The sequence below is a fragment of the Hyla sarda genome, chromosome 1 (genome assembly GCF_029499605.1).
Source record: "Hyla sarda isolate aHylSar1 chromosome 1, aHylSar1.hap1, whole genome shotgun sequence".
NCBI lineage: Eukaryota > Metazoa > Chordata > Amphibia > Anura > Hylidae > Hyla > Hyla sarda.
The window spans coordinates 257011750-257026819 of NC_079189.1; the positions used below are offsets into that span (position 1 = coordinate 257011750).

The 15070-nt window shown below is 50.6% G+C and overlaps 9 pseudogenes; all 9 read left to right on the forward strand.

Moving 5' to 3' along the window:
• The first annotated feature begins 1780 nt into the window (after nt 1-1780).
• On the forward strand, nt 1781-1900 carry LOC130331128 (5S ribosomal RNA; annotated as a pseudogene).
• Nucleotides 1901-6151: 4251 nt separating this feature from the next.
• LOC130315640 (5S ribosomal RNA) lies at nt 6152-6271 on the forward strand (annotated as a pseudogene).
• A 1871-nt stretch (nt 6272-8142) lies between these two features.
• On the forward strand, nt 8143-8262 carry LOC130329020 (5S ribosomal RNA; annotated as a pseudogene).
• A 285-nt stretch (nt 8263-8547) lies between these two features.
• On the forward strand, nt 8548-8667 carry LOC130317566 (5S ribosomal RNA; annotated as a pseudogene).
• A 474-nt stretch (nt 8668-9141) lies between these two features.
• LOC130349448 (5S ribosomal RNA) lies at nt 9142-9261 on the forward strand (annotated as a pseudogene).
• Nucleotides 9262-9747: 486 nt separating this feature from the next.
• LOC130319605 (5S ribosomal RNA) lies at nt 9748-9867 on the forward strand (annotated as a pseudogene).
• A 1871-nt stretch (nt 9868-11738) lies between these two features.
• LOC130325848 (5S ribosomal RNA) lies at nt 11739-11858 on the forward strand (annotated as a pseudogene).
• A 480-nt stretch (nt 11859-12338) lies between these two features.
• Nucleotides 12339-12458, forward strand: LOC130313282 (5S ribosomal RNA; annotated as a pseudogene).
• Nucleotides 12459-13734: 1276 nt separating this feature from the next.
• Nucleotides 13735-13854, forward strand: LOC130348375 (5S ribosomal RNA; annotated as a pseudogene).
• The last annotated feature ends 1216 nt before the right edge of the window (nt 13855-15070 follow it).

Consider the following 15070-nt stretch of genomic DNA (forward strand, 5'->3'; position numbering starts at 1 on the left):
CTGAACGCGCCTGCTCTCGTCAGATCGCAGACTGCTACCCAGCTTAGGGCCCAGTAATTATCAACATGGGAGACTGGCTGGGAATCCCGGGTGCAGTTGACATTATGCTCTGTTGCCGCCTTCCGTTCCGATTCCGAAAAGGATTTATTGATGCTTAAATGCACAGTATAAAAAGCATGAAACTGTCAATGGCCATCCTAAGCTGAACACGCTTGCTCTCGTCAGATCGCAGACTGCTACCCAGCTAAGGGCACAGTAAGTACCAGCATGGGAGACTGGCTGGGAATCCCGGGTGCAGTTGACATTTTAATCTGTTGCCCCCTTCCGCTCCGATTCCGAAAAGGATTTATTGATGCTTAAATGCACAGTATAAAAAGCATGAAGCTGTCAATGGCCATCCTAAGCTGAACGCGCCTGCTCTCGTCAGATCGCAGACTGCTCTAGCTTAGGGCCCGGTAGGTACTGGCATGGGAGACTGGCTGGGAATCCTGGGTGCCGTTGACATTTTGCTCTATTGCTGCCTTCCGCTCCGATTCCGAAAATAATTTATTGATGCTTAAATCCACAGTATACAAGGTGTGAAGCTGTCGACGGCCATCCTAAGCTTAACGCGCCTGCTCTCTTCAGATCGCAGACTGGTACAGATCTTAGGGCCCGGTAAGTACCGGCATGGGAGACTGGCTGGGAATCCCGGGTGCAGTTGCCATTTTGCTCTGTTTCTGCTCCGATTCCGAAAATTATTTATTGATGCTTAAATCCACAGTATACAAAGTGTGAAACTGTCAACGGCCATCCTAAGCTGATCGCGCCTGCTCTCGTCAGATCGCAGACTGCTACCCAGCTTAGGACCTGGTAAGTACCAGCATGGGAGACTGGCTGGGAATCCCAGGTGCAGTTGACATTTTAATCTGTTGCCGCCTTCCGCTCCAATTCGGAAAAGGATTTATTGATGCTTAAATCCACAATACACAGGGTGTGAAGTTGTCAACGGCCATCCTAAGCCTGAACGTGCCTGCTCTCCTCAGATCGCAGACCACTGCCCGGCAGTTACCGGCATGGGAGACTGGCTGGCAATCCAAGGTGCCATTGACATTTTGCTCTGTTGCCGCCTTCCTCTCCGATTAATAAAAATATTTATTGATGCTTAAATTCACAATATACAAGGCGTGAAGATGTCAACGGCCATCCTAAGCTGAACGCGCCTGCTCTCGTCAGATCGCAGACTGCTACCCAGCTTAGGGCCCAGTAAGTACCGGCATGGGAGACTGGCTGGGAATCCCGGGTGCAGTTAAAATTATGCTCTGTTGCCGCCTTCCGTTCCGATTCCGAAAAGGATTTATTGATGCTTAAATGCACAGTATAAAAATCATGAAGCGGTCAATGGCCATCCTAAGCTGAACGCGCCTGCTTTCGTCAGATCGCAGACTGCTACCTAGCTTAGGGCCCGGTAAGTACTGGCATGGGAGACTGGCTGGGAATCCCGGTTGCCGTTGACATTTTGCTCTATTGCTGCCTTCCGCTCCGATTCCGAAAATAATTTATTGATGCTTAAATCCACAGTATACAAGGTGTGAAGCTGTCGACGGCCATCCTAAGCTTAACGCGTCTGCTCTCGTCAGATCGCAGACTGGTACAGATCTTAGGGCCCGGTAAGTACTGGCATGGGACACTGGCTGGGAATCCCGGCTGCCGTTGACATTTTGCTCTGTTGCCGCCTTCCGTTCCGATTCAGAAAAGGATTTATTGATGCTTACATGCACAGTATACAAGGTGTGAAGCTGTCAACGGCCATCCTAAGCTGAACGCGCCTGCTCTCGTCAGATCGCAGACTGATACCCAGCTTAGGGCCTGGTAAGTACCAGCATGGGAGACTGGCTGGGAATCCCAGGTGTTGTTGACATTTTGCTCTGTAGCCGCCTTCCGCTCCGATTCCGAAAAGGATTTATTGATGCTTAAATCCACAGTATACAGGTTGTGAAGCCGTCTACGGCTATCCTAAGCTGAATGTGCCTGTTCTTGTCAGATCGCAGACTGCTGCCCGGCAAGTACGGGCATGGGAGACTGGCTGGCAATCCAAGGTGCTATTGACATTTTGCTCTGTTGCCGCCTTCCTCTCCGATTCCGAAAAGGATTTATTGATGCTTAAATGCACAGTATAAAAAGCATGAAGCTGTCAATGGCCATCCTAAGCTGAACGCGCCTGCTCTCGTCAGATCGCAGACTGCTACACAGCTTAGGGCCCGGTAAGTACTGGCATGGGAGACTGGCTGGGAATCCCAGGTGTCTTTTACATTTTGCTCTGTTGCCACCTTACGCTCCGATTCCGAAAAGGATTTATTGATGCTTAAATCCACAGTATACAGGGTGTGAAGATGTCTACGGCCATCCTAAGCTGAATGCGCCTGTTCTCGTCAGATCGCAGACTGCTACCCAGCTTCGGGCCTGGTAAGTACCAGCATGGGAGACTGGCTGGGAATCTCGGGTGCAGTTGACATTTTGCTCTGTTGCCGCCTTACGCTCCGATTCCGAAAAGGATTTATTGATGCTTAAATCCACAGTATACAGGGTGTGAAGAAGTCTACGGCCATCCTAAGCTGAATGCGCCTGTTCTCGTCAGATCGCAGACTACTACCCAGCTTCGGGCCTGGTACGTACCAGCATGGGAGACTGGCTGGGAATCCCGGGTGCAGTTGACATTTTGCTCTGTTTCTGCTCCGATTCCGAAAATTATTTATTGATGCTTAAATCCACATTATACAAAGTGTGAAGCTGTCAACGGCCATCCTAAGCTGAACACGCCTGCTCTCGTCAGATCGCAGACTGCTACCCAGCTTAGGGCCTTGTAAGTACCAGCATGGGAGACTGGCTGGGAATCCCGGGTGCAGTTGACATTTTAATCTGTTGCTGCCTTCCGCTTCGATTCGGAAAAGGATTTATTGATGCTTAAATCCACAATACACAGGGTGTGAAGCTGTCAACGGCCATCCTAAGCCTGAATATGCCTGCTCTCCTCAGATCGCAGACTGCTGCCCGGCAGTTACCAGCATGGGAGACTGGCTGGCAATTCAAGGTGCCATTGACATTTTGCTCTGTTGCCGCCTTCCTCTCCGATTAATAAAAATATTTATTGATGCTTAAATCCACAATATACAAGGCGTGAAGATGTCAACGGCCATCCTAAGCTGAACGCGCCTGCTCTCGTCAGATCGCAGACTGCTACCCAGCTTAGGGCCCAGTAATTATCAACATGGGAGACTGGCTGGGAATCCCGGGTGCAGTTGACATTATGCTCTGTTGCCGCCTTCCGTTCCGATTCCGAAAAGGATTTATTGATGCTTAAATGCACAGTATAAAAAGCATGAAGCTGTCAATGGCCATCCTAAGCTGAACACGCTTGCTCTCGTCAGATCGCAGACTGCTACCCAGCTAAGGGCACAGTAAGTACCAGCATGGGAGACTGGCTGGGAATCCCGGGTGCAGTTGACATTTTAATCTGTTGCCGCCTTCCGCTCCGATTCCGAAAAGGATTTATTGATGCTTAAATGCACAGTATAAAAAGCATGAAGCTGTCAATGGCCATCCTAAGCTGAACGTGCCTGCTCTCGTCAGATCGCAGACTGCTCTAACTTAGGGCCCGGTAGGTACTGGCATGGGAGACTGGCTGGGAATCCTGGGTGCCGTTGACATTTTGCTCTATTGCTGCCTTCCGCTCCGATTCCGAAAATAATTTATTGATGCTTAAATCCACTGTATACAAGGTGTGAAGCTGTCGACGGCCATCCTAAGCTTAACGCGCCTGCTCTCTTCAGATCGCAGACTGGTACAGATCTTAGGGCCCGGTAAGTACCGGCATGGGAGACTGGCTGAGAATCCCGGGTGCAGTTGCCATTTTGCTCTGTTTCTGCTCCGATTCCGAAAATTATTTATTGATGCTTAAATCCACAGTATACAAAGTGTGATACTGTCAACGGCCATCCTAAGCTGATCGCGCCTGCTCTCGTCAGATCGCAGACTGCTACCCAGCTTAGGACCTGGTAAGTACCAGCATGGGAGACTGGCTGGGAATCCCAGGTGCAGTTGACATTTTAATCTGTTGCCGCCTTCCGCTCCAATTCGGAAAAGGATTTATTGATGCTTAAATCCACAATACACAGGGTGTGAAGCTGTCAACGGCCATCCTAAGCCTGAACGTGCCTGCTCTCCTCAGATCGCAGACCACTGCCCGGCAGTTACCGGCATGGGAGACTGGCTGGCAATCCAAGGTGCCATTGACATTTTGCTCTGTTGCCGCCTTCCTCTCCGATTAATAAAAATATTTATTGATGCTTAAATTCACAATATACAAGGCGTGAAGATGTCAACGGCCATCCTAAGCTGAACGCGCCTGCTCTCGTCAGATCGCAGACTGCTACCCAGCTTAGGGCCCAGTAAGTACCGGCATGGGAGACTGGCTGGGAATCCCGGGTGCAGTTAAAATTATGCTCTGTTGCCGCCTTCCGTTCCGATTCCGAAAAGGATTTATTGATGCTTAAATGCACAGTATAAAAATCATGAAGCTGTCAATGGCCATCCTAAGCTGAACGCGCCTGCTCTCGTCAGATCGCAGACTGCTACCCAGCTTAGGGCCCGGTAGGTACTGGCATGGGAGACTGGCTGGGAATCCCAGGTGCAGTTATCATTTTAATCTGTTGCCGCCTTCCGCTCCGATTCGGAAAAGGATTTATTGATGCTTAAATCCACAATACACAGGGTGTGAAGCTGTCAACGGCCATCCTAAGCCTGAACGTGCCTGCCCTCCTCAGATCGCAGACTACTGCCCGGCAGTTACCGGCATGGGAGACTGGCTGGCAATCCAAGGTGCCATTGACATTTTGCTCTGTTGCCGCCTTCCTCTCTGATTAATAAAAATATTTATTGATGCTTAAATCCACAATATACAAGGCGTGAAGATGTCAACGGCCATCCTAAGCTGAACGTGCCTGCTCTCGTCAGATCGCAGACTGCTACCCAGCTTAGGGCCCAGTAAGTACCGGCATGGGAGACTGGCTGGGAATCCCGGGTGCAGTTGACATTATGCTCTGTTGCCGCCTTCCGTTCCGATTCCGAAAAGGATTTATTGATGCTTAAATGCACAGTATAAAAAGCATGAAGCTGTCAATGGCCATCCTAAGCTGAACGCGCCTGCTCTTGTCAGATCGCAGACTGCTACCCAGCTTAGGGCCCAGTAAGTATCGGCATGGGAGACTGGCTGGGAATCCCGGTTGCCGTTGACATTTTGCTCTATTGCTGCCTTCCGCTCCGATTCCGAAAATAATTTATTGATGCTTAAATCCACAGTATACAAGGTGTGAAGCTGTCGACGGCCATCCTAAGCTTAACGCGCCTGCTCTCGTCAGATCGCAGACTGGTACAGATCTTAGGGACCGGTAAGTACCGGCATGGGACACTGGCTGGGAATCCCGGCTGCCGTTGCCATTTTGCTCTGTTGCCGCCTTCCGTTCCGATTCCGAAAAGGATTTATTGATGCTTAAATGCACAGTATGCAAAGTGTGAAGCTGTCAACGGCCATCCTAAGCTGAACGCGCCTGCTCTTGTCAGATCGCAGACTGATACCCAGCTTAGGGCCTGGTAAGTACCAGCATGGGAGACTGGCTGGGAATCCCGGGTGCAGTTGACATTATAATCTGTTGCCGCCTTCTGCTCCGATTCGGAAAAGGATTTATTGATGCTTAAATCCACAATATAGAGGGCGTGACGCTGTCAACGGCCATCCTAAGCTTAACGCGCCTGCTCTCGTCAGAGCGCAGACTGCTACCCAGCTTAGGGCCCGGTAAGTACCAGCATGGGAGACTGACTGGGAATCCCAGGTGTTGTTGACATTTTGCTCTGTAGCCGCCTTCCGCTCCGATTCCGAAAAGGATTTATTGATGCTTAAATCCACAGTATACAGGGTGTGAAGCCGTCTACGGCTATCCTAAGCTGAATGTGCCTGTTCTTGTCAGATCACAGACTGCTGCCCGACAAGTACGGGCATGGGAGACTGGCTGGCAATCCAAGGTGCTATTGACATTTTGCTCTGTTGCCGCCTTCCTCTACGATTCCGAAAAGGATTTATTGATGCTTAAATGCACAGTATAAAAAGCATGAAGCTGTCAATGGCCATCCTAAGCTGAACGCGCCTGCTCTCGTCAGATCGCAGACTGCTACCCAGCTTAGGGCCCGGTAAGTACTGGCATGGGAGACTGGCTGGGAATCCCGGGTGCCGTTGACATTTTGCTCTATTGCTGCCTTCCGCTCCGATTCCGAAAATAATTTATTGATGCTTAAATCCACAGTATACAAGGTGTGAAGCTGTCGACGGCCATCCTAAGCTTAACGCGCCTGCTTTCGTCAGATTGCAGACTGGTACAGATCTTAGGGCCCGGTAAGTACCGGCATGGGACACTGGCTGGGAATCCCGGCTGCCGTTGACATTTTGCTCTGTTGCCGCCTTCCGTTCCGATTCCGAAAAGGATTTATTGATGCCTAAATGCACAGTATAAAGGGCGAGAAGCTGTCAACGGCCAGCCTAAGCTGAACGCGCCTGCTCTCGTCAGATCGCGGACTGCTACCCAGCTTAGGGCCCGGTAAGTACCAGCATGGGAGACTGGCTGGGAATCCCAGGTGTCGTTGACATTTTGCTCTGTTGCCGCCTTACGCTCCGATTCCGAAAAGGATTTATTGATGCTTAAATCCACAGTATACAGGGTGTGAAGATGTCTACGGCCATCCTAAGCTGAATGCGCCTGTTCTCGTCAGATCGCAGACTGCTACCCAGCTTCGGGCCTGGTAAGTACCAGCATGGGAGACTGGCTGGGATTTCCGGGTGCAGTTGACATCTGTTGCCGCCTTCCGCTCCGATTCGGAAAATGATTTATTGATGCTTAAATCCACAATACACAGAGTGTGAAGCTGTCAACGGCCATCCTAAGCCTGAACGTGCCTGCTCTTCTCAGATCGCAGACTGCTGCCCGGCAGTTACCGGCATGGGAGACTGGCTGGCAATCCAAGGTGCCATTGACATTTTGCTCTGTTGCCGCCTTCCTCTCCGATTAATAAAAATATTTATTGATGCTTAAATCCACAATATACAAGGCGTGAAGATGTCAACGGCCATCCTAAGCTGAACGCGCCTGCTCTCGTCAGATCGCAGACTGCTACCCAGCTTAGGGCGAAGTAAGTACCGGCATGGGAGACTGGCTGGGAATCCCGGGTGCCGTTGATATTTTGCTCTATTGCTGCCTTCCGCTCCGATTCCGAAAATAATTTATTGATGCTTAAATCCACAGTATACAAGGTGTGAAGCTGTCGACGGCCATCCTAAGCTTAACGCGCCTGCTCTCGTCAGATCGCAGACTGGTACAGATCTTAGGGCCCGGTAAGTACCGGCATGGGACACTGGCTGGGAATCCCGGCTGCCGTTGACATTTTGCTCTGTTGCCGCCTTCCGTTCCAATTCCGAAAAGGATTTATTGATGCTTAAATGCACAGTATGCAAAGTGTGAAGCTGTCAACGGCCATCCTAAGCTGAACGCGCCTGCTCTCGTCACATCGCAGACTGATACACAGCTTAGGGCCTGGTAAGTACCAGCATGGGAGACTGGCTGGGAATCCCGGGTGCAGTTGACATTATAATCTGTTGCCGCCTTCTGCTCCGATTCGGAAAAGGATTTATTGATGCTTATATCCACAATATAAAGGGCGTGAAGCTGTCAACGGCCATCCTAAGCTCAACGCGCCTGCTCTCGTCAGAGCGCAGACTGCTACCCAGCTTAGGGCCCGGTAAGTACCAGCATGGGAGACTGGCTGGGATTCCCAGGTGTTGTTGACATTTTGCTCTGTAGCCGCCTTCCGCTCCGATTCCGAAAAGGATTTATTGATGCTTAAATCCACAGTATACAGGGTGTGAAGCCGTCTACGGCTATCCTAAGCTGAATGTGCCTGTTCTTGTCAGATCACAGACTGCTGCCCGACAAGTACGGGCATGGGAGACTGGCTGGCAATCCAAGGTGCTATTGACATTTTGCTCTGTTGCCGCCTTCCTCTACGATTCCGAAAAGGATTTATTGATGCTTAAATGCACAGTATAAAAAGCATGAAGTTGTCAATGGCCATCCTAAGCTGAACGCGCCTGCTCTCATCAGATCGCAGACTGCTACCCAGCTTAGGGCCCGGTAAGTACTGGCATGGGAGACTGGCTGGGAATCCCGGGTGCCGTTGACATTTTGCTCTATTGCTGCCTTCCTCTCCGATTCCGAAAAGAATTTATTGATGCTTAAATCCACAGTATACAAGGTGTGAAGCTGTCGACGGCCATCCTAAGCTTAACGCGCCTGCTCTCGTCAGATCGCAGACTGGTACAGATCTTAGGGCCCCGTTAAGTACCGGCATGGGACACTGGTTGGGAATCCAGGCTGCCGTTGACATTTTGCTCTGTTGCCGCCTTCCGTTCCGATTCCGAAAAGGATTTATTGATGCCTAAATGCACAGTATAAAGGGCGAGAAGCTGTCAACGGCCATCCTAAGCTGAACGCGCCTGCTCTCGTCAGATCGCAGACTGCTACCCAGCTTAGGGCCCGGTAAGTACCAGCATGGGCGACTGGCTGGGAATCCCAGGTGTCGTTGACATTTTGCTCTGTTGCCGCCTTACGCTCCGATTCCGAAAAGAATTTATTGATGCTTAAATTCACAGTATACAGGGTGTGAAGATGTCTACGGCCATCCTAAGCTGAATGCGCCTGTTCTCGTCAGATCGCAGACTGCTACCCAGCTTCGGGCCTGGTAAGTACCAGCATGGGAGACTGGCTGGGAATCCCGGGTGCAGTTGACATTTTAATCTGTTGCCGCCTTCCGCTCCGATTCGGAAAAGGATTTATTGATGCTTAAATCCACAATATACAGGGTGTGAAGCTGTCAACGGCCATCCTAAGCTGAACGTGTCTGCTCTCCTCAGATCGCAGACTGCTGCCCGGCAGATACCGGCGTGGGAGACTGGCTGGCAATCCAAGGTGCCATTGACATTTTGCTCTGTTGCCGCCTTCCTCTCCGATTAATAAAAATATTTATTGATGCTTAAATCCACAGTATACAAAGTGTGAAGCTGTCAACGGCCATCCTAAGCTGAACGCGCCTGCTCTCGTCAGATCGCAGACTGCTACCCAGCTTAGGGCCTGGTAAGTACCAGCATGGGAGACTGGCTGGGAATCCCGGGTGCAGTTGACATTTTGCTCTGTTGCCGCCTTCCGTTCCGATTCCGAAAAGGATTTAATGATCCTTAAATGCACAGTATAAAAATCATGAAGCTGTCAATGGCCATCCTAAGCTTAACGCGCCTGCTCTCGTCAGATCGCAGACTGGTACAGATCTTAGGGCCCGGTAAGTATTGGCATGGGACACTGGCTGGGAATCCCGGCTGCCGTTGATATTTTGCTCTGTTGCCGCCTTCCGTTCCGATTCCGAAAAGGATTTATTGATGCTTAAATGCACAGTATACAAAGTGTGAAGCTGTCAATGGCCATCCTAAGCTGAACGCGCCTGCTCTCGTCAGATCGCAGACTGATACCCAGTTTAGGGCCTGCTAATTACCAGCATGGGAGACTGGCTGAGAATCCCGGGTGCAGTTGACATTTTAATTTGTTCCCTCTTTCCGCTCCGATTCGGAAAAGGAATTATTGATGCTTAAATCCACAGTATACAGGGCGTGAAGCTGTCAACGGCCATCCTAAGCTGAACGCGCCTGCTCTCGTCAGATCGCAGACTGCTACCCAGCTTAGGGCCCGGTAAGTACCAGCATGGGAGACTGGCTGGGAATCCCAGGTGTTGTTGACATTTTGCTCTGTAGCCGCCTTCCGCTTCGATTCCGAAAAGGATTTATTGATGCTTAAATCCACAGTATACAGGGTGTGAAGCCGTCTACGGCTATCCTAAGCTGAATGTGCCTGTTCTTGTCAGATCGCAGAATGCTGCCCGGCAAGTACGGGCATGGGAGACTGGCTGGCAATCCAAGGTGCTATTGACATTTTGCTCTGTTGCCGCCTTCCTCTCCGATTCCGAAAAGAATTTATTGATGCTTAAATCCACAGTATACAAGGTGTGAAGCTGTCGACGGCCATCCTAAGCTGAACGTGCCTGCTATTGTCAGATCGCAGACTGCTACCCAGCTTAGGGCCCGGTAAGTACTGGCATGGGAGATTGGCTGGGAATCCCAGCTGCCGTTGACATTTTGCTCTATTGCTGCCTTCCGCTCCGATTCCGAAAAGAATTTATTGATGCTTAAATCCACAGTATACAAGGTGTGAAGCTGTCGACGGCCATCCTAAGCTTAACGCGCCTGCTCTCGTCAGATCGCAGACTGGTACAGATCTTAGGGCCCGGTAAGTACCGGCATGGGACACTGGCTGGGAATCCCGACTGCCGTTGACATTTTGCTCTGTTGCCGCCTTCCGTTCCGATTCCGAAAAGGATTTATTGATGCCTAAATGCACAGTATAAAGGGCAAGAAGCTGTCAACGGCCATCCTAAGCTGAACGCGCCTGTTCTCGTCAGATCGCAGACTGCTACCCAGCTTCGGGCCTGGTAAGTACCAGCAAGGGAGACTGGCTGGGAATCCCGGGTGCAGTTGACATTTTGCTCTGTTTCTGCTCCGATTCCGAAAATTATTTATTGATGCTTAAATCCACAGTATACAAAGTGTGAAGCTGTCAACGGCCATCCTAAGCTGAACGCGCCTGCTCTTGTCAGATCGCAGACTGCTACCCAGCTTAGGTCCTGGTAAGTACCAGCATGGGAGACTGGCTGGGAATCCCGGGTGCAGTTGACTTTTTAATATGTTGCCGCCTTCCGCTCCGATTCGGAAAAGGATTTATTGATGCTTAAATCCACAATATACAGGGTGTAAAGCTGTCAACGGCCATCCTAAGCCTGAACGTGCCTGCTTTCCGCAGACTGCTGCCCGGCAGTTACCGGCATGGGAGACTGGCTGGCAATCCAAGGTGCCATTGAAATTTTGCTCTGTTGCCGCCTTCCTCTCCGATGAAAAAAATATTTATTGATGCTTAAATCCACAGTATACAAGGTGTGAAGCTGTCGACGGCCATCCTAAGCTTAACGCGCCTGCTCTCGTCAGATCGCAGACTGGTACAGATCTGAGGGCCCGGTAAGTACCGGCATGGGACACTGGCTGGGAATCCCGGCTGCCGTTGACATTTTGCTCTGTTGCCGCCTTCCGTTCCGATTCCGAAAAGGATTTATTGATGCTTAAATGCACAGTATACAAAGTGTGAAGCTGTCAACGGCCATCCTAAGCTGAACGCGCCTGCTCTCGTCAGATCGCAGACTGCTACCCAGCTAAGGGCCCAGTAAGTACCGGCATGGGAGACTGGCTGGGAATCCCGGGTGCAGTTGACATTTTGCTCTGTTGACGCCTTCCGTTCCGATTCCGAAAAGAATTTATTGATGCTTAAATCCACAGTATACAAGGTGTGAAGCTGTCGACAGCCATCCTAAGCTTAACGCGCCTGCTCTCGTCAGATAGCAGACTGGTACAGATCTTAGGGCCCGGTAAGTACCGGCATGGGACACTGGCTGGGAATCCCGGCTGCCGTTGACATTTTGCTCTGTTGCCGCCTTCCGTTCCGATTCCGAAAAGGATTTATTGATGCTTAAATGCACAGTATACACAGTATACAAAGTGTGAAGCTGTCAACGCCCATCCTAAGCTGAACGCACCTGCTCTCGTCAGATCGCAGACTGCTACCCAGCTTAGGGCCCGGTAAGTACCAGCATGGGAGACTGGCTGGGAATCTCAGGTGTTGTTGACATTTTGCTCTGTAGCTCTGTAGACATTTTGCTCCGATTCCGAAAAGGATTTATTGATGCTTAAATCCACAATATACAGGGTGTGAAGTCGTCTACGGCTATCCTAAGCTGAATGCGCCTGTTCTTGTCAGATCGCAGACTGCTGCCCGGCAAGTACGGGCATGGGTGACTGGCTGGCAATCCAAGGTGCTATTGACATTTTGATCTGTTGCCGCCTTCCTCTCCGATTAAAAAAAATATTTATTGATGCTTAAATCCACAGTATAAAAGGCGTGAAGATGTCAACGGCCATCCTAAGCTGAACGCGCCTGCTCTCGTCAGATCGCAGACTGGTACAGATCTTAGGGCCCGGTAAGTACCGGCATGGGACACTGGCTGGGAATCCCGGGTGCAGTTGACATTTTAATCTGTTGCCGCCTTACGCTCCGATTCGGAAAAGGATTTATTGATGCTTAAATGCACAGTATAAAGCGCATGAAGCTGTCAACGGCCATCCTAAGCTGAACGCGCCTGCTCTCGTCAGATCGCAGACTGCTACCCAGCTTAGGGCCCGGTAAGTACCAGCATGGGAGACTGGCTGGGAATCCCAGGTGTCGTTGACATTTTGCTCTGTTGCCGCCTTACGCTCCGATTCCGAAAAGGATTTATTGATGCTTAAATCCACAGTATACAGGTTGTGATGTTGTCTACGGCCATCCTAAGCTGAATGTGCCTGTTCTCGTCAGATCGCAGACTGCTACCCTGCTTCGGGCCTGATAAGTACCAGCATGGGAGACTGGCTGGGAATCCCGGGTGCAGTTGACATTTTGCTCTGTTTCTGCTCCGATTCCGAAAATTATTTATTGATGCTTAAATCCACAGTATACAAAGTGTGAAGCTGTCAACGGCCATCCTAAGCTAAATGCACCTGCTCTCGTCAGATCGCAGACTGCTACCCAGCTTAGGGCCTGGTAAGTACCAGCATGGGAGACTGGCTGGGAATCCCGTGTGCAGTTGACATTTTAATCTGTTGCCGCCTTCCGCTCCGATTCGGAAAAGGATTTATTGATGCTTAAATCCACAATATACAGGCTGTGAAGCTGTCAACGGCCATCCTAAGCCTGAACGTGCCTGCTCTCCTCAGATCGCAGACTGCTGCCCGGCAGTTACCGGCATGGGAGACTGGCTGGCAATCCAAGGTGCCATTGACATTTTGCTCTGTTGCCGCCTTCCTCTCCGATTAATAAAAATATGTATGGATGCTTAAATCCACAATATACAAGGCGTGAAGCTGTCAACGTCCATCCTAAGCTAAATGCACCTGCTCTCGTCAGATCGCAGACTGCTACCCAGCTTAGGGCCCAGTAAGTACCGGCATGGGAGACTGGCTGGGAATCCCGGGTGCAGTTGACATTTTGCTCTGTTGCCGCCTTCCGCTCCGATTCCGAAAAGAATTTATTGATGCTTAAATCCACAGTATACAAGGTGTGAAGCTGTCGACGGCCATCCTAAGCTTAACGCGCCTGCTCTCGTCAGATCGCAGACTGGTACAGATCTTAGGGCCCGGTAAGTACCGGCATGGGACACTGGCTGGGAATCCCGGCTGCCGTTGACATTTTGCTCTGTTGCCGCCTTCCGTTCCGATTCCGAAAAGGATTTATTGATGCTTAAATGCACAGTATACAAAGTGTGAAGCTGTCAACGGCCATCCTAAGCTGAACGCACCTGCTCTCGTCAGATCGCAGACTGCTACCCAGCTTAGGGCCCGGTAAGTACCAGCATGGGAGACTGGCTGGGAATCCCGGCTGCCATTGACATTTTGCTCTGTTGCCGCCTCCCATTCCAATTCCGAAAAGGATTTATTGATGCCTAAATGCACAGTATAAAGGGCGAGAAGCTGTCAACGGCCATCCTAAGCTGAACGCGCCTGCTCTCGACAGATCGCAGACTGCTACCCAGCTTAGGGCCTGGTAAGTACCAGCATGGGAGACTGGCTGGGAATCCCAGGTGTCGTTGACATTTTGCTCTGTTGCCGCCTTTCGCTCCGATTCCGAAAAGGATTTATTGATGCTTAAATCCACAGTATACAGGGTGTGAAGACGTCTACGGCCATCCTAAGCTGAATGCGCCTGTTCTCGTCAGATCGCAGACTGCTACCCAGCTTAGGGCCTGGTGAGTACCAGCATGGAAGACTGGCTGGGAATCCCGGGTGCAGTTGACATTTTAATCTGTTGCCGCCTTCCGCTCCGATTCGGAAAAGGATTTATTGATGCTTAAATCCACAATATACAGGGTGTGAAGCTGTCAACGGCCATCCTAAGCCTGAACGTGCCTGCTCTCCTCAGATTGCAGACTGCTGCCCGGCAGTTACCGGCATGGGAGACTGGCTGGCAATCCAAGGTGCCATTGACATTTTGCTCTGTTGCCGCCTTCCTCTCCGATTAATAAAAATATGTATGGATGCTTAAATCCACAATATACAAGGCGTGAAGCTGTCAACGTCCATCCTAAGCTGAACGTGCCTGCTCTCGTAAGATCGCAGACTGCTACCCAGCTTAGGGCCTGGTAAGTACCAGCATGGGAGACTGGCTGGGAATCCCGGGTGCAGTTGACATTTTAATCTGTTGCCGCCTTCCGCTCCGATTCGGAAAAGGATTTATTGATGCTTAAATGCACAGTATAAAGGGCATGAAGCTGTCAACGGCCATCCTAAGCTGAACGCGCCTGCTCTCGTCAGATCGCAGACTGCTACCCAGCTTAGGGCGTGGTAAGTACCAGCATGGGAGACTGGCTGGAAATCCCAGCTGTCGTTGACATTTTGCTCTGTTGCCGCCTTACGCTCCGATTCCGAAAAGGATTTATTGATGCTTAAATCCACAGTATACAGGGTGTGAAGATGTCTACGGCCATCCTAAGCTGAATGCGACTGTTCTCATCAGATCGCAGACTGCTACCCAGCTTCGGGCCTGGTAAGTACCAGCATGGGAGACTGGCTGGGAATCCCGGGTGCAGTTGACATTTTGCTCTGTTTCTGCTCCGATTCCGAAAATTATTTATTGATGCTTAAATCCACAGTATACAAAGTGTGAAGCTGTCAACGGCCATCCTAAGCTGAACGCGCCTGCTTTCGTCTGATCGCAGACTGCTACCCAGCTTAGAGCCTTGTAAGTACCAGCATGGGAGACTGGCTGGGAATCCCGGGTGCAGTTGACATTTTAATCTGTTGACGCCTTCC